A 17,761-nucleotide genomic window follows, 5' to 3' on the forward strand; every position below is an offset into this window, starting at 1 on the left:
GCGATTAAGGTGATGCAACACCATCCCCTGCTGCTGGCAGACTGTACTACACCCACAGTGGAAAGTCAAAGTCATCTGAGAAGCATTTTTGTCTGCTCTTCTCGATAGAAGGACAAAGCCCAGTGGCTGGGTTAACATGTAGGTCAACACAGAGGCAAGGTTGAGAAAGCAGAACCTTCACTGTGGTCTGCTGCACGTGCAGGAACTGAACCTACACTGTTGGCATCATTGAATCACCACAGTGTGGAAGCAGGCATTCAGACGGACAAGTCCACACCGACCCTTCTGAAGAGAAACCCATGCAGATCCACGTTCAGTCATGATGATATTGAATGGTGGTGCTGTCTTGAAGGGCTGAATGGCACAAGTGAGGACTGCAGTTGCTGGAAATCAGAGTCTCGATTAGAGTGGTGCTGGAAAAGCAACGCAAGTCAGACAGCATCCTGATTTTCCTGCTCCTCGGATTCTGCCTGAATTGAAGGGCTGAATGGCCTACCCCTGCACTTATTTTCTATGTTTCGATGTTAAATGCATGGCTCAGAGATTGACGTGAGTTGGAAGTAACCCTGCGATTAACTGTTCATCCTCATGATTTTATAAACATCAAGAAATTGTTGGCAAAGTGTTTCGACGTTGACAGTGGAGCTGATGCAGCATACAGTAAAGTCACCACCGTCCTCCAGGAGCACTGCTCTCTGATGAGGGAGCGATCGATGGGTGGTAGTTGAACCTGAGGGGATGAGCTTGAAAAGGGGAATCTTTCATGCTGAGTCCATTTGGCTGTGGGAATTGAAGCCAGGCTGTTGGATTTGTGTTGTATTACAGGCCAGCGTGTGAACCAGTTTGTAGGAGGCAGGTAATGAGAGCGCGTGGATCAGCAGTGGACGAAGTTGAACACAGATGGTAGGACACAACGAAATGGCTGTTTTACAGCAGCAGCGGATTACTTTACAGATAGATATTCAAACATGAAAACAACAATAACTAATATCTGAATCATCTCCACAGAGGGAGCAGAATGATCTAAAGAAGAATTCAAATTGACAACAAATCAAAATTTCACATAAGAACATTCTATCTAATAGCAATGAAACAGAGGGCGACGCCGTCCAATCCTCGGTAGTATAGTGGTTAGTATCCCCGCCTGTCACGCGGGAGACCGGGGTCCAATTCCCCGCCGGGGAGTCGGTGCCATTTTGAGGGGTCAGCTCCATTTCTCAACCCCGGAGTGCCGTATTCAAGTCCCGTTTGCTCCAAAGGTGTGCATTCACATGTCCGAGCAGTCTGCTCTTGTAAACAATCTGACCAACAAACAAAACCGAAAATTGTCTCAATTCTGCTCTCCCTGGCAAACTTACACTTTCATCTATCCAGGCACCCATTCGAGACTTCCTGCTTTTTGACGACAAATGAAAAATGCCGTCCTGAAGAATGGTCACTGGACCAGAAACGTTGACTGCGTTCTTCCCCCACTCTCACCCCCACTCCAGATGCTGACTTTCTCCAGCAATTTCTGTTTCCCATTCTGATTTTCTTGTTACTTCGTCCCGTCAGTGGGCATATAACTCCCGCGCAAACGGAGTGCAAATGAAAACCTTTTCGCAACCGGTAGCGACAAATGAATGTGAGGTTTTTTTACACCCTCCCTCACATCAAAAAGGGGTCAGTCCCGCTCAGAGATTGGACCCGATCCTGCGATTAAGGTGATGCAACACCATTCCCTGCTGCTGGCAGACTGTACTACACCCACAGTGGAAAGTCAAAGTCATCTGAGAAGCATTTTTGTCTGCTCTTGTCGATAGAAGGACAAAGCCCAGTGGCTGGGTTAACATGTAGGTCAACACAGAGGCAAGGTTGAGAAAGCAGAACCTTCACTGTGGTCTGCTGCACGTGCAGGAACTGAACCTACACTGTTGGCATCATAGAATCACCACAGTGTGGAAGCAGGCCATTCAGACGGACAAGTCCACACCGACCCTTCTGAAGAGAAACCCATGCAGATCCACGTTCAGTCATGATGATATTGAATGGTGGTGCTGTCTTGAAGGGCTGAATGGCACAAGTGAGGACTGCAGTTGCTGGAAATCAGAGTCTCGATTAGAGTGGTGCTGGAAAAGCAACGCAAGTCAGACAGCATCCTGATTTTCCTGCTCCTCGGATTCTGCCTGAATTGAAGGGCAGAATGGCCTACCCCTGCACTTATTTTCTATGTTTCGATGTTAAATGCATGGCTCAGAGATTGACGTGAGTTGGAAGTAACCCTGCGATTAACTGTTCATCCTCATGATTTTATAAACATCAAGAAATTGTTGGCAAAGTGTTTCGACGTTGACAGTGGAGCTGATGCAGCGTACAGTAAAGTCACCACCGTCCTCCAGGAGCACTGCTCTCTGATGAGGGAGCGATCGATGGGTGGTAGTTGAACCTGAGGGGATGAGCTTGAAAAGGGGAATCTTTCATGCTGAGTCCATTTGGCTGTGGGAATTGAAGCCAGGCTGTTGGATTTGTGTTGTATTACAGGCCAGCGTGTGAACCAGTTTGTAGGAGGCAGGTAATGAGAGCGCGTGGATCAGCAGTGGACGAAGTTGAACACAGATGGTAGGACACAACGAAATGGCTGTTTTACAGCAGCAGCGGATTACTTTACAGATAGATATTCAAACATGAAAACAACAATAACTAATATCTGAATCATCTCCACAGAGGTAGCAGAATGATCTAAAGAAGAATTCAAATTGACAACAAATCAAAATTTCACATAAGAACATTCTATCTAATACCAATGAAACAGAGAGCGACGCCGTCCAATCCTCGGTAGTATAGTGGTTAGTATCCCCGCCTGTCACGCGGGAGACCGGGGTTCAATTCCCCGCCGGGGAGTCGGTGGCATTTTGAGGGGTCAGCTCCATTTCTCAACCCCGGAGTGCCGTATTCAAGTCCCGTTTGCTCCAAAGGTGTGCATTCACATGTCCGAGCAGTCTGCTCTTGTAAACAATCTGACCAACAAACAAAACCGAAAATTGTCTCAATTCTGCTCTCCCTGGCAAACTTACACTTTCATCTATCCAGGCACCCATTCGAGACTTCCTGCTTTTTGACGACAAATGAAAAATGCCGTCCTGAAGAATGGTCACTGGACCAGAAACGTTGACTGCGTTCTTCCCCCACTCTCACCCCCACTCCAGATGCTGACTTTCTCCAGCAATTTCTGTTTCCCATTCTGATTTTCTTGTTACTTCGTCCCGTCAGTGGGCATATAACTCCCGCGCAAACGGAGTGCAAATGAAAACCTTTAAGCAACCGGTAGCGACAAATGAATGTGAGGTTTTTTTACACCCTCCCTCACATCAAAAAGGGGTCAGTCCCCCTCAGAGATTGGACCCGATCCTGCGATTAAGGTGATGCAACACCATCCCCTGCTGCTGGCAGACTGTACTACACCCACAGTGGAAAGTCAAAGTCATCTGAGAAGCACTTTTGTCTGCTCTTCTCGATAGAAGGACAAAGCCCAGTGGCTGGGTTAACATGTAGGTCAACACAGAGGCAAGGTTGAGAAAGCAGAACCTTCACTGTGGTCTGCTGCACGTGCAGGAACTGAACCTACACTGTTGGCATCATAGCATCACCACAGTGTGGAAGCAGGCCATTCAGACGGACAAGTCCACACCGACCCTTCTGAAGAGAAACCCATGCAGATCCACGTTCAGTCATGATGATATTGAATGGTGGTGCTGTCTTGAAGGGCTGAATGGCACAAGTGAGGACTGCAGTTGCTGGAAATCAGAGTCTCGATTAGAGTGGTGCTGGAAAAGCAACGCAAGTCAGACAGCATCCTGATTTTCCTGCTCCTCGGATTCTGCCTGAATTGAAGGGCAGAATGGCCTACCCCTGCACTTATTTTCTATGTTTCGATGTTAAATGCATGGCTCAGAGATTGACGTGAGTTGGAAGTAACCCTGCGATTAACTGTTCATCCTCATGATTTTATAAACATCAAGAAATTGTTGGCAAAGTGTTTCGACGTTGACAGTGGAGCTGATGCAGCGTACAGTAAAGTCACCACCGTCCTCCAGGAGCACTGCTCTCTGATGAGGGAGCGATCGATGGGTGGTAGTTGAACCTGAGGGGATGAGCTTGAAAAGGGGAATCTTTCATGCTGAGTCCATTTGGCTGTGGGAATTGAAGCCAGGCTGTTGGATTTGTGTTGTATTACAGGCCAGCGTGTGAACCAGTTTGTAGGAGGCAGGTAATGAGAGCGCGTGGATCAGCAGTGGACGAAGTTGAACACAGATGGTAGGACACAACGAAATGGCTGTTTTACAGCAGCAGCGGATTACTTTACAGATAGATATTCAAACATGAAAACAACAATAACTAATATCTGAATCATCTCCACAGAGGTAGCAGAATGATCTAAAGAAGAATTCAAATTGACAACAAATCAAAATTTCACATAAGAACATTCTATCTAATACCAATGAAACAGAGGGCGACGCCGTCCCATCCTCGGTAGTATAGTGGTTAGTATCCCCGCCTGTCACGCGGGAGACCGGGGTTCAATTCCTCGCCGGGGAGTCGGTGGCATTTTGAGGGGTCAGCTCCATTTCTCAACCCCGGAGTGCCGTATTCAAGTCCCGTTTGCTCCAAAGGTGTGCATTCACATGTCCAAGCAGTCTGCTCTTGTCAACAATCTGACCAAGAAACAAAACCGAAAATTGTCTCAATTCTGCTCTCCCTGGCAAACTTACACTTTCATCTATCCAGGCACCCATTTGAGACTTCCTGCTTTTTGACGACAAATGAAAAATGCCGTCCTGAAGAATGGTCACTGGACCAGAAACGTTGACTGCGTTCTTCCCGCACTCTCACCCCCACTCCAGATGCTGACTTTCTCCAGCAATTTCTGTTTCCCATTCTGATTTTCTTGTTACTTCGTCCCGTCAGTGGGCATATAACTCCCGCGCAAACGGAGTGCAAATGAAAACCTTTAAGCAACCGGTAGCGACAAATGAATGTGAGGTTTTTTTACACCCTCCCTCACATCAAAAAGGGGTCAGTCCCCCTCAGAGATTGGACCCGATCCTGCGATTAAGGTGATGCAACACCATCCCCTGCTGCTGGCAGACTGTACTACACCCACAGTGGAAAGTCAAAGTCATCTGAGAAGCATTTTTGTCTGCTCTTCTCGATAGAAGGACAAAGCCCAGTGGCTGGGTTAACATGTAGGTCAACACAGAGGCAAGGTTGAGAAAGCAGAACCTTCACTGTGGTCTGCTGCACGTGCAGGAACTGAACCTACACTGTTGGCATCATTGAATCACCACAGTGTGGAAGCAGGCATTCAGACGGACAAGTCCACACCGACCCTTCTGAAGAGAAACCCATGCAGATCCACGTTCAGTCATGATGATATTGAATGGTGGTGCTGTCTTGAAGGGCTGAATGGCACAAGTGAGGACTGCAGTTGCTGGAAATCAGAGTCTCGATTAGAGTGGTGCTGGAAAAGCAACGCAAGTCAGACAGCATCCTGATTTTCCTGCTCCTCGGATTCTGCCTGAATTGAAGGGCTGAATGGCCTACCCCTGCACTTATTTTCTATGTTTCGATGTTAAATGCATGGCTCAGAGATTGACGTGAGTTGGAAGTAACCCTGCGATTAACTGTTCATCCTCATGATTTTATAAACATCAAGAAATTGTTGGCAAAGTGTTTCGACGTTGACAGTGGAGCTGATGCAGCATACAGTAAAGTCACCACCGTCCTCCAGGAGCACTGCTCTCTGATGAGGGAGCGATCGATGGGTGGTAGTTGAACCTGAGGGGATGAGCTTGAAAAGGGGAATCTTTCATGCTGAGTCCATTTGGCTGTGGGAATTGAAGCCAGGCTGTTGGATTTGTGTTGTATTACAGGCCAGCGTGTGAACCAGTTTGTAGGAGGCAGGTAATGAGAGCGCGTGGATCAGCAGTGGACGAAGTTGAACACAGATGGTAGGACACAACGAAATGGCTGTTTTACAGCAGCAGCGGATTACTTTACAGATAGATATTCAAACATGAAAACAACAATAACTAATATCTGAATCATCTCCACAGAGGGAGCAGAATGATCTAAAGAAGAATTCAAATTGACAACAAATCAAAATTTCACATAAGAACATTCTATCTAATAGCAATGAAACAGAGGGCGACGCCGTCCAATCCTCGGTAGTATAGTGGTTAGTATCCCCGCCTGTCACGCGGGAGACCGGGGTCCAATTCCCCGCCGGGGAGTCGGTGCCATTTTGAGGGGTCAGCTCCATTTCTCAACCCCGGAGTGCCGTATTCAAGTCCCGTTTGCTCCAAAGGTGTGCATTCACATGTCCGAGCAGTCTGCTCTTGTAAACAATCTGACCAACAAACAAAACCGAAAATTGTCTCAATTCTGCTCTCCCTGGCAAACTTACACTTTCATCTATCCAGGCACCCATTCGAGACTTCCTGCTTTTTGACGACAAATGAAAAATGCCGTCCTGAAGAATGGTCACTGGACCAGAAACGTTGACTGCGTTCTTCCCCCACTCTCACCCCCACTCCAGATGCTGACTTTCTCCAGCAATTTCTGTTTCCCATTCTGATTTTCTTGTTACTTCGTCCCGTCAGTGGGCATATAACTCCCGCGCAAACGGAGTGCAAATGAAAACCTTTTCGCAACCGGTAGCGACAAATGAATGTGAGGTTTTTTTACACCCTCCCTCACATCAAAAAGGGGTCAGTCCCGCTCAGAGATTGGACCCGATCCTGCGATTAAGGTGATGCAACACCATTCCCTGCTGCTGGCAGACTGTACTACACCCACAGTGGAAAGTCAAAGTCATCTGAGAAGCATTTTTGTCTGCTCTTGTCGATAGAAGGACAAAGCCCAGTGGCTGGGTTAACATGTAGGTCAACACAGAGGCAAGGTTGAGAAAGCAGAACCTTCACTGTGGTCTGCTGCACGTGCAGGAACTGAACCTACACTGTTGGCATCATAGAATCACCACAGTGTGGAAGCAGGCCATTCAGACGGACAAGTCCACACCGACCCTTCTGAAGAGAAACCCATGCAGATCCACGTTCAGTCATGATGATATTGAATGGTGGTGCTGTCTTGAAGGGCTGAATGGCACAAGTGAGGACTGCAGTTGCTGGAAATCAGAGTCTCGATTAGAGTGGTGCTGGAAAAGCAACGCAAGTCAGACAGCATCCTGATTTTCCTGCTCCTCGGATTCTGCCTGAATTGAAGGGCAGAATGGCCTACCCCTGCACTTATTTTCTATGTTTCGATGTTAAATGCATGGCTCAGAGATTGACGTGAGTTGGAAGTAACCCTGCGATTAACTGTTCATCCTCATGATTTTATAAACATCAAGAAATTGTTGGCAAAGTGTTTCGACGTTGACAGTGGAGCTGATGCAGCGTACAGTAAAGTCACCACCGTCCTCCAGGAGCACTGCTCTCTGATGAGGGAGCGATCGATGGGTGGTAGTTGAACCTGAGGGGATGAGCTTGAAAAGGGGAATCTTTCATGCTGAGTCCATTTGGCTGTGGGAATTGAAGCCAGGCTGTTGGATTTGTGTTGTATTACAGGCCAGCGTGTGAACCAGTTTGTAGGAGGCAGGTAATGAGAGCGCGTGGATCAGCAGTGGACGAAGTTGAACACAGATGGTAGGACACAACGAAATGGCTGTTTTACAGCAGCAGCGGATTACTTTACAGATAGATATTCAAACATGAAAACAACAATAACTAATATCTGAATCATCTCCACAGAGGTAGCAGAATGATCTAAAGAAGAATTCAAATTGACAACAAATCAAAATTTCACATAAGAACATTCTATCTAATACCAATGAAACAGAGAGCGACGCCGTCCAATCCTCGGTAGTATAGTGGTTAGTATCCCCGCCTGTCACGCGGGAGACCGGGGTTCAATTCCCCGCCGGGGAGTCGGTGGCATTTTGAGGGGTCAGCTCCATTTCTCAACCCCGGAGTGCCGTATTCAAGTCCCGTTTGCTCCAAAGGTGTGCATTCACATGTCCGAGCAGTCTGCTCTTGTAAACAATCTGACCAACAAACAAAACCGAAAATTGTCTCAATTCTGCTCTCCCTGGCAAACTTACACTTTCGTCTATCCAGGCACCCATTCGAGACTTCCTGCTTTTTGACGACAAATGAAAAATGCCGTCCTGAAGAATGGTCACTGGACCAGAAACGTTGACTGCGTTCTTCCCCCACTCTCACCCCCACTCCAGATGCTGACTTTCTCCAGCAATTTCTGTTTCCCATTCTGATTTTCTTGTTACTTCGTCCCGTCAGTGGGCATATAACTCCCGCGCAAACGGAGTGCAAATGAAAACCTTTAAGCAACCGGTAGCGACAAATGAATGTGAGGTTTTTTTACACCCTCCCTCACATCAAAAAGGGGTCAGTCCCCCTCAGAGATTGGACCCGATCCTGCGATTAAGGTGATGCAACACCATCCCCTGCTGCTGGCAGACTGTACTACACCCACAGTGGAAAGTCAAAGTCATCTGAGAAGCACTTTTGTCTGCTCTTCTCGATAGAAGGACAAAGCCCAGTGGCTGGGTTAACATGTAGGTCAACACAGAGGCAAGGTTGAGAAAGCAGAACCTTCACTGTGGTCTGCTGCACGTGCAGGAACTGAACCTACACTGTTGGCATCATAGCATCACCACAGTGTGGAAGCAGGCCATTCAGACGGACAAGTCCACACCGACCCTTCTGAAGAGAAACCCATGCAGATCCACGTTCAGTCATGATGATATTGAATGGTGGTGCTGTCTTGAAGGGCTGAATGGCACAAGTGAGGACTGCAGTTGCTGGAAATCAGAGTCTCGATTAGAGTGGTGCTGGAAAAGCAACGCAAGTCAGACAGCATCCTGATTTTCCTGCTCCTCGGATTCTGCCTGAATTGAAGGGCTGAATGGCCTACCCCTGCACTTATTTTCTATGTTTCGATGTTAAATGCATGGCTCAGAGATTGACGTGAGTTGGAAGTAACCCTGCGATTAACTGTTCATCCTCATGATTTTATAAACATCAAGAAATTGTTGGCAAAGTGTTTCGACGTTGACAGTGGAGCTGATGCAGCGTACAGTAAAGTCACCAACGTCCGCCAGGAGCACTGCTCTCTGATGAGGGAGCGATCGATGGGTGGTAGTTGAACCTGAGGGGATGAGCTTGAAAAGGGGAATCTTTCATGCTGAGTCCATTTGGCTGTGGGAATTGAAGCCAGGCTGTTGGATTTGTGTTGTATTACAGGCCAGCGTGTGAACCAGTTTGTAGGAGGCAGGTAATGAGAGCGCGTGGATCAGCAGTGGACGAAGTTGAACACAGATGGTAGGACACAACGAAATGGCTGTTTTACAGCAGCAGCGGATTACTTTACAGATAGATATTCAAACATGAAAACAACAATAACTAATATCTGAATCATCTCCACAGAGGTAGCAGAATGATCTAAAGAAGAATTCAAATTGACTACAAATCAAAATTTCACATAAGAACATTCTATCTAATACCAATGAAACAGAGGGCGACGCCGTGCAATCCTCGGTAGTATAGTGGTTAGTATCCCCGCCTGTCACGCGTGAGACCGGGGTTCAATTCCCCGCCGGGGAGTTGGTGGCATTTTGAGGGGTCAGCTCCATTTCTCAACCCCGGAGTGCCGTATTCAAGTCCCGTTTGCTCCAAAGGTGTGCATTCACATGTCCGAGCAGTCTGCTCTTGTAAACAATCTGACCAACAAACAAAACCGAAAATTGTCTCAATTCTGCTCTCCCTGGCAAACTTACACTTTCATCTATCCAGGCACCCATTCGAGACTTCCTGCTTTTTGACGACAAATGAAAAATGCCGTCCTGAAGAATGGTCACTGGACCAGAAACGTTGACTGCGTTCTTCCCCCACTCTCACCCCCACTCCAGATGCTGACTTTCTCCAGCAATTTCTGTTTCCCATTCTGATTTTCTTGTTACTTCGTCCCGTCAGTGGGCATATAACTCCCGCGCAAACGGAGTGCAAATGAAAACCTTTAAGCAACCGGTAGCGACAAATGAATGTGAGGTTTTTTTACACCCTCCCTCACATCAAAAAGGGGTCAGTCCCCCTCAGAGATTGGACCCGATCCTGCGATTAAGGTGATGCAACACCATCCCCTGCTGCTGGCAGACTGTACTACACCCACAGTGGAAAGTCAAAGTCATCTGAGAAGCATTTTTGTCTGCTCTTCTCGATAGAAGGACAAAGCCCAGTGGCTGGGTTAACATGTAGGTCAACACAGAGGCAAGGTTGAGAAAGCAGAACCTTCACTGTGGTCTGCTGCACGTGCAGGAACTGAACCTACACTGTTGGCATCATAGAATCACCACAGTGTGGAAGCAGGCCATTCAGACGGACAAGTCCACACCGACCCTTCTGAAGAGAAACCCATGCAGATCCACGTTCAGTCATGATGATATTGAATGGTGGTGCTGTCTTGAAGGGCTGAATGGCACAAGTGAGGACTGCAGTTGCTGGAAATCAGAGTCTCGATTAGAGTGGTGCTGGAAAAGCAACGCAAGTCAGACAGCATCCTGATTTTCCTGCTCCTCGGATTCTGCCTGAATTGAAGGGCTGAATGGCCTACCCCTGCACTTATTTTCTATGTTTCGATGTTAAATGCATGGCTCAGAGATTGACGTGAGTTGGAAGTAACCCTGCGATTAAGTGTTCATTCTCATGATTTTATAAACATCAAGAAATTGTTGGCAAAGTGTTTCGACGTTGACAGTGGAGCTGATGCAGCGTACAGTAAAGTCACCACCGTCCTCCAGGAGCACTGCTCTCTGATGAGGGAGCGATCGATGGGTGGTAGTTGAACCTGAGGGGATGAGCTTGAAAAGGGGAATCTTTCATGCTGAGTCCATTTGGCTGTGGGAATTGAAGCCAGGCTGTTGGATTTGTGTTGTATTACAGGCCAGCGTGTGAACCAGTTTGTAGGAGGCAGGTAATGAGAGCGCGTGGATCAGCAGTGGACGAAGTTGAACACAGATGGTAGGACACAAGGAAATGGCTGTTTTACAGCAGCAGCGGATTACTTTACAGATAGATATTCAAACATGAAAACAACAATAACTAATATCTGAATCATCTCCACAGAGGTAGCAGAATGATCTAAAGAAGAATTCAAATTGACAACAAATCAAAATTTCACATAAGAACATTCTATCTAATACCAATGAAACAGAGGGCGACGCCGTCCCGTCCTCGGTAGTATAGTGGTTAGTATCCCCGCCTGTCACGCGGGAGACCGGGGTTCAATTCCCCGCCGGGGAGTCGGTGGCATTTTGAGGGGTCAGCTCCATTTCTCAACCCCGGAGTGCCGTATTCAAGTCCCGTTTGCTCCAAAGGTGTGCATTCACATGTCCGAGCAGTCTGCTCTTGCAAACAATCTGACCAACAAACAAAACCGAAAATTGTCTCAATTCTGCTCTCCCTGGCAAACTTACACTTTCATCTATCCAGGCACCCTTTCGAGACTTCCTGCTTTTTGACGACAAATGCCGTCCTGAAGAATGGTCACTGGACCAGAAACGTTGACTGCGTTCTTCCCCCACTCTCACCCCCACTCCAGATGCTGACTTTCTCCAGCAATTTCTGTTTCCCATTCTGATTTTCTTGTTACTTCGTCCCGTCAGTGGGCATATAACTCCCGCGCAAACGGAGTGCAAATGAAAACCTTTAAGCAACCGGTAGCGACAAATGAATGTGAGGTTTTTTTACACCCTCCCTCACATCAAAAAGGGGTCAGTCCCCCTCAGAGATTGGACCCGATCCTGCGATTAAGGTGATGCAACACCATCCCCTGCTGCTGGCAGACTGTACTACACCCACAGTGGAAAGCCAAAGTCATCTGAGAAGCATTTTTGTCTGCTCTTCTCGATAGAAGGACAAAGCCCAGTGGCTGGGTTAACATGTAGGTCAACACAGAGGCAAGGTTGAGAAAGCAGAACCTTCACTGTGGTCTGCTGCACGTGCAGGAACTGAACCTACACTGTTGGCATCATAGAATCACCACAGTGTGGAAGCAGGCCATTCAGACGGACAAGTCCACACCGACCCTTCTGAAGAGAAACCCATGCAGATCCACGTTCAGTCATGATGATATTGAATGGTGGTGCTGTCTTGAAGGGCTGAATGGCACAAGTGAGGACTGCAGTTGCTGGAAATCAGAGTCTCGATTAGAGTGGTACTGGAAAAGCAACGCAAGTCAGACAGCATCCTGATTTTCCTGCTCCTCGGATTCTGCCTGAATTGAAGGGCTGAATGGCCTACCCCTGCACTTATTTTCTATGTTTCGATGTTAAATGCATGGCTCAGAGATTGACGTGAGTTGGAAGTAACCCTGCGATTAAGTGTTCATTCTCATGATTTTATAAACATCAAGAAATTGTTGGCAAAGTGTTTCGACGTTGACAGTGGAGCTGATGCAGCGTACAGTAAAGTCACCACCGTCCTCCAGGAGCACTGCTCTCTGATGAGGGAGCGATCGATGGGTGGTAGTTGAACCTGAGGGGATGAGCTTGAAAAGGGGAATCTTTCATGCTGAGTCCATTTGGCTGTGGGAATTGAAGCCAGGCTGTTGGATTTGTGTTGTATTACAGGCCAGCGTGTGAACCAGTTTGTAGGAGGCAGGTAATGAGAGCGCGTGGATCAGCAGTGGACGAAGTTGAACACAGATGGTAGGACACAACGAAATGGCTGTTTTACAGCAGCAGCGGATTACTTTACAGATAGATATTCAAACATGAAAACAACAATAACTAATATCTGAATCATCTCCACAGAGGTAGCAGAATGATCTAAAGAAGAATTCAAATTGACAACAAATCAAAATTTCACATAAGAACATTCTATCTAATACCAATGAAACAGAGGGCGACGCCGTCCAATCCTCGGTAGTATAGTGGTTAGTATCCCCGCCTGTCCCGCGGGCGACCGGGGTTCAATTCCCCGCCGGGGAGTCGGTGGCATTTTGAGGGGTCAGCTCCATATCGCAACCCCGGAGTGCCGTATTCAAGTCCCGTTTGCTCCAAAGGTGTGCATTCACATATCCGAGCAGTCTGCTCTTGTAAACAATCTGACCAACAAACAAAACCGAAAATTGGCTCAATTCTGCTCTCCATGGCAAACTTACACTTTCATCTATCCAGGCACCCATTCGAGATTTCCTGCTTTTTGACGACAAATGAAAAATGCCGTCCTGAAGAATGGTCACTGGACCAGAAACGTTGACTGCGTTCTTCCCCCACTCTCACCCCCACTCCAGATGCTGACTTTCTCCAGCAATTTCTGTTTCCCATTCTGATTTTCTTGTTACTTCGTCCCGTCAGTGGGCATATAACTCCCGCGCAAACGGAGTGCAAATGAAAAGCTTTAAGCAACCGGTAGCGACAAATGAATGTGAAGTTTTTTTACACCCTCCCTCACATCAAAAAGGGGTCAGTCCCCCTCAGAGATTGGACCCGATCCTGCGATTAAGGTGATGCAACACCATCCCCTGCTGCTGGCAGACTGTACTACACCCACAGTGGAAAGTCATCTGAGAAGCATTTTTGTCTGCTCTTCTCGATAGAAGGACAAAGCCCAGTGGCTGGGTTAACATGTAGGTCAACACAGAGGCAAGGTTGAGAAAGCAGAACCTTCACTGTGGTCTGCTGCACGTGCAGGAACTGAACCTACACTGTTGGCATCATAGAATCACCACAGTGTGGAAGCAGGCCATTCAGACGGACAAGTCCACACCGACCCTTCTGAAGAGAAACCCATGCAGATCCACGTTCAGTCATGATGATATTGAATGGTGGTGCTGTCTTGAAGGGCTGAATGGCACAAGTGAGGACTGCAGTTGCTGGAAATCAGAGTCTCGATTAGAGTGGTGCTGGAAAAGCAACGCAAGTCAGACAGCATCCTGATTTTCCTGCTCCTCGGATTCTGCCTGAATTGAAGGGCTGAATGGCCTACCCCTGCACTTATTTTCTATGTTTCGATGTTAAATGCATGGCTCAGAGATTGACGTGAGTTGGAAGTAACCCTGCGATTAACTGTTCATCCTCATGATTTTATAAACATCAAGAAATTGTTGGCAAAGTGTTTCGACGTTGACAGTGGAGCTGATGCAGCGTACAGTAAAGTCACCACCGTCCTCCAGGAGCACTGCTCTCTGATGAGGGAGCGATCGATGGGTGGTAGTTGAACCTGAGGGGATGAGCTTGAAAAGGGGAATCTTTCATGCTGAGTCCATTTGGCTGTGGGAATTGAAGCCAGGCTGTTGGATTTGTGTTGTATTACAGGCCAGCGTGTGAACCAGTTTGTAGGAGGCAGGTAATGAGAGCGCGTGGATCAGCAGTGGACGAAGTTGAACACAGATGGTAGGACACAACGAAATGGCTGTTTTACAGCAGCAGCGGATTACTTTACAGATAGATATTCAAACATGAAAACAACAATAACTAATATCTGAATCATCTCCACAGAGGTAGCAGAATGATCTAAAGAAGAATTCAAATTGACAACAAATCAAAATTTCACGTAAGAACATTCTATCTAATACCAATGAAACAGAGGGCGACGCCGTCCAATCCTCGGTAGTATAGTGGTTAGTATCCCCGCCCGTCACGCGTGAGACCGGGGTTCAATTCTCCGCCGGGGAGTCGGTGGCATTTTCAGGGGTCAGCTCCATATCTCAACCCCGGAGTGCCGTATTGAAGTCCCGTTTGCTCCAAAGGTGTGCATTCACATGTCCGAGCAGTCTGCTCTTGTAAACAATCTGACCGACAAACAAAACCGAAAATTGTCTCAATTCTGCTCTCCCTGGCAAACTTACACTTTCATCTATCCAGGCACCCATTCGAGACTTCCTGCTTTTTGACGACAAATGAAAAATGCCGTCCTGAAGAATGGTCACTGGACCAGAAACGTTGACTGCGTTCTTCCCCCACTCTCACCCCCACTCCAGATGCTGACTTTCTCCAGCAATTTCTGTTTCCCATTCTGATTTTCTTGTTACTTCGTCCCGTCAGTGGGCATATAACTCCCGCGCAAACGGAGTGCAAATGAAAACCTTTAAGCAACCGGTAGCGACAAATGAATGTGAGGTTTTTTTACACCCTCCCTCACATCAAAAAGGGGTCAGTCCCCCTCAGAGATTGGACCCGATCCTGCGATGAAGGTGATGCAACACCATCCCCTGCTGCTGGCAGACTGTACTACACCCACAGTGGAAAGTCAAAGTCATCTGAGAAGCATTTTTGTCTGCTCTTCTCGATAGAAAGAAAAAGCCCAGTGGCTGGGTTAACATGTAGGTCAACACAGAGGCAAGGTTGAGAAAGCAGAACCTTCACTGTGGTCTGCTGCACGTGCAGGAACTGAACCTACACGGTTGGCATCATAGAATCACCACAGTGTGGAAGCAGGCCATTCAGACGGACAAGTCCACACCGACCCTTCTGAAGAGAAACCCATGCAGATCCACGTTCAGTCATGATGATATTGAATGGTGGTGCTGTCTTGAAGGGCTGAATGGCACAAGTGAGGACTGCAGTTGCTGGAAATCAGAGTCTCGATTAGAGTGGTGCTGGAAAAGCAACGCAAGTCAGACAGCATCCTGATTTTCCTGCTCCTCGGATTCTGCCTGAATTGAAGGGCTGAATGGCCTACCCCTGCACTTATTTTCTATGTTTCGATGTTAAATGCATGGCTCAGAGATTGACGTGAGTTGGAAGTAACCCTGCGATGAACTGTTCATCCTAATGATTTTATAAACATCAAGAAATTGTTGGCAAAGTGTTTCGACGTTGACAGTGGAGCTGATGCAGCGTAAAGTAAAGTCACCACCGTCCTCCAGGAGCACTGCTCTCTGATGAGGGAGCGATCGATGGGTGGTAGTTGAACCTGAGGGGATGAGCTTGAAAAGGGGAATCTTTCATGCTGAGTCCATTTGGCTGTGGGAATTGAAGCCAGGCTGTTGGATTTGTGTTGTATTACAGGCCAGCGTGTGATCCAGTTTGAAGGAGGCAGGTAATGAGAGCGCGTGGATCAGCAGTGGACGAAGTTTAACACAGATGGTAGGACACAACGAAATGGCTGTTTTACAGCAGCAGCGGATTACTTTACAGATAGATATTCCAACATGAAAACAACAATAACTAATATCTGAATCATCTCCACAGAGGTAGCAGAATGATCTAAAGAAGAATTCAAATTGACAACAAATCAAAATTTCACATAAGAACATTCTATCTAATACCAATGAAACAGACGGCGACGTCGTCCAATCCTCGGTAGTATAGTGGTTAGTATCCCCGCCTGTCACGCGGGAGACCGGGGTTCAATTCCCCGCCGGGGAGTCGGTGGCATTTTGAGGGGTCAGCTCCATTTCTCAACCCCAGAGTGCCGTATTCAAGTCCCGTTTGCTCCAAAGGTGTGCATTCACATGTCCGAGCAGTCTGCTCTTGCAAACAATCTGACCAACAAACAAAACCGGAAATTGTCTCAATTCTGCTCTCCCTGGCAAACTTACACTTTCATCTATCCAGGCACCCATTCGAGACTTCCTGCTTTTTGACGACAAATGAAAAATGCCGTCCTGAAGAATGGTCACTGGACCAGAAACGTTGACTGCTTTCTTCCCCCACTCTCACCCCCACTCCAGATGCTGACTTTCTCCAGCAATTTCTGTTTCCCATTCTTATTTTCTTGTTACTTCGTCCCGCCAGTGGGCATATAACTCCCGCACAAACGGAGTGCAAATGAAAACCTTTAAGCAACCGGTAGCGACAAATGAATGTGAGGTTTTTTTACACCCTCCCTCACATCAAAAAGGGGTCAGTCCCCCTCAGAGATTGGACCCGATCCTGCGATTAAGGTGATGCAACACCATCCCCTGCTGCTGGCAGACTGTACTACACCCACAGTGGAAAGTAAAAGTCATCTGAGAAGCATTTTTGTCTGCTCTTCTCGATAGAAGGACAAAGCCCAGTGGCTGGGTTAACATGTAGGTCAACACAGAGGCAAGGTTGAGAAAGCAGAACCTTCACTGTGGTCTGCTGCACGTGCAGGAACTGAACCTACACTGTTGGCATCATAGAATCACCACAGTGTGGAAGCAGGCCATTCAGACGGACAAGTCCACACCGACCCTTCTGAAAAGAAACCCATGCAGATCCACGTTCAGTCATGATGATATTGAATGGTGGTGCTGTCTTGAAGGGCTGAATGGCACAAGTGAGGACTGCAGTTGCTGGAAATCAGAGTCTCGATTAGAGTGGTGCTGGAAAAGCAACGCAAGTCAGACAGCATCCTGATTTTCCTGCTCCTCGGATTCTGCCTGAATTGAAGGGCTGAATGGCCTACCCCTGCACTTATTTTCTATGTTTCGATGTTAAATGCATGGCTCAGAGATTGACGTGAGTTGGAAGTAACCCTGCGATTAACTGTTCATCCTCATGATTTTATAAACATCAAGAAATTGTTGGCAAAGTGTTTCGACGTTGACAGTGGAGCTGATGCAGCGTACAGTAAAGTCACCACCGTCCTCCAGTAGCACTGCTCTCTGATGAGGGAGCGATCGATGGGTGGTAGTTGAACCTGAGGGGATGAGCTTGAAAAGGGGAATCTTTCATGCTGAGTCCATTTGGCTGTGGGAATTGAAGCCAGGCTGTTGGATTTGTGTTGTATTACAG

The 17,761-nt window shown here is 47.4% G+C and overlaps 6 non-coding genes across 6 annotated transcripts; all 6 read left to right on the plus strand.

The window, feature by feature from the left end:
- The first annotated feature begins 2,808 nt into the window (after window positions 1-2,808).
- On the plus strand, window positions 2,809-2,880 carry trnad-guc (transfer RNA aspartic acid (anticodon GUC)). The gene has a single exon. It is a non-coding gene; the product is annotated as a tRNA-Asp (tRNA).
- Window positions 2,881-4,503: 1,623 nt separating this feature from the next.
- trnad-guc (transfer RNA aspartic acid (anticodon GUC)) lies at window positions 4,504-4,575 on the plus strand. The gene has a single exon. It is a non-coding gene; the product is annotated as a tRNA-Asp (tRNA).
- A 3,317-nt stretch (window positions 4,576-7,892) lies between these two features.
- On the plus strand, window positions 7,893-7,964 carry trnad-guc (transfer RNA aspartic acid (anticodon GUC)). Its single transcript has one exon. It is a non-coding gene; the product is annotated as a tRNA-Asp (tRNA).
- A 1,623-nt stretch (window positions 7,965-9,587) lies between these two features.
- trnad-guc (transfer RNA aspartic acid (anticodon GUC)) lies at window positions 9,588-9,659 on the plus strand. The gene has a single exon. It is a non-coding gene; the product is annotated as a tRNA-Asp (tRNA).
- A 1,623-nt stretch (window positions 9,660-11,282) lies between these two features.
- trnad-guc (transfer RNA aspartic acid (anticodon GUC)) lies at window positions 11,283-11,354 on the plus strand. The gene has a single exon. It is a non-coding gene; the product is annotated as a tRNA-Asp (tRNA).
- Window positions 11,355-16,354: 5,000 nt separating this feature from the next.
- trnad-guc (transfer RNA aspartic acid (anticodon GUC)) lies at window positions 16,355-16,426 on the plus strand. The gene has a single exon. It is a non-coding gene; the product is annotated as a tRNA-Asp (tRNA).
- Window positions 16,427-17,761: the final 1,335 nt, after the last annotated feature.

Source organism: Chiloscyllium plagiosum, unplaced genomic scaffold (assembly GCF_037043375.1).
Source record: "Chiloscyllium plagiosum isolate Xiang-an unplaced genomic scaffold, Cpla_swu_hap1 HiC_scaffold_35, whole genome shotgun sequence".
NCBI lineage: Eukaryota > Metazoa > Chordata > Chondrichthyes > Orectolobiformes > Hemiscylliidae > Chiloscyllium > Chiloscyllium plagiosum.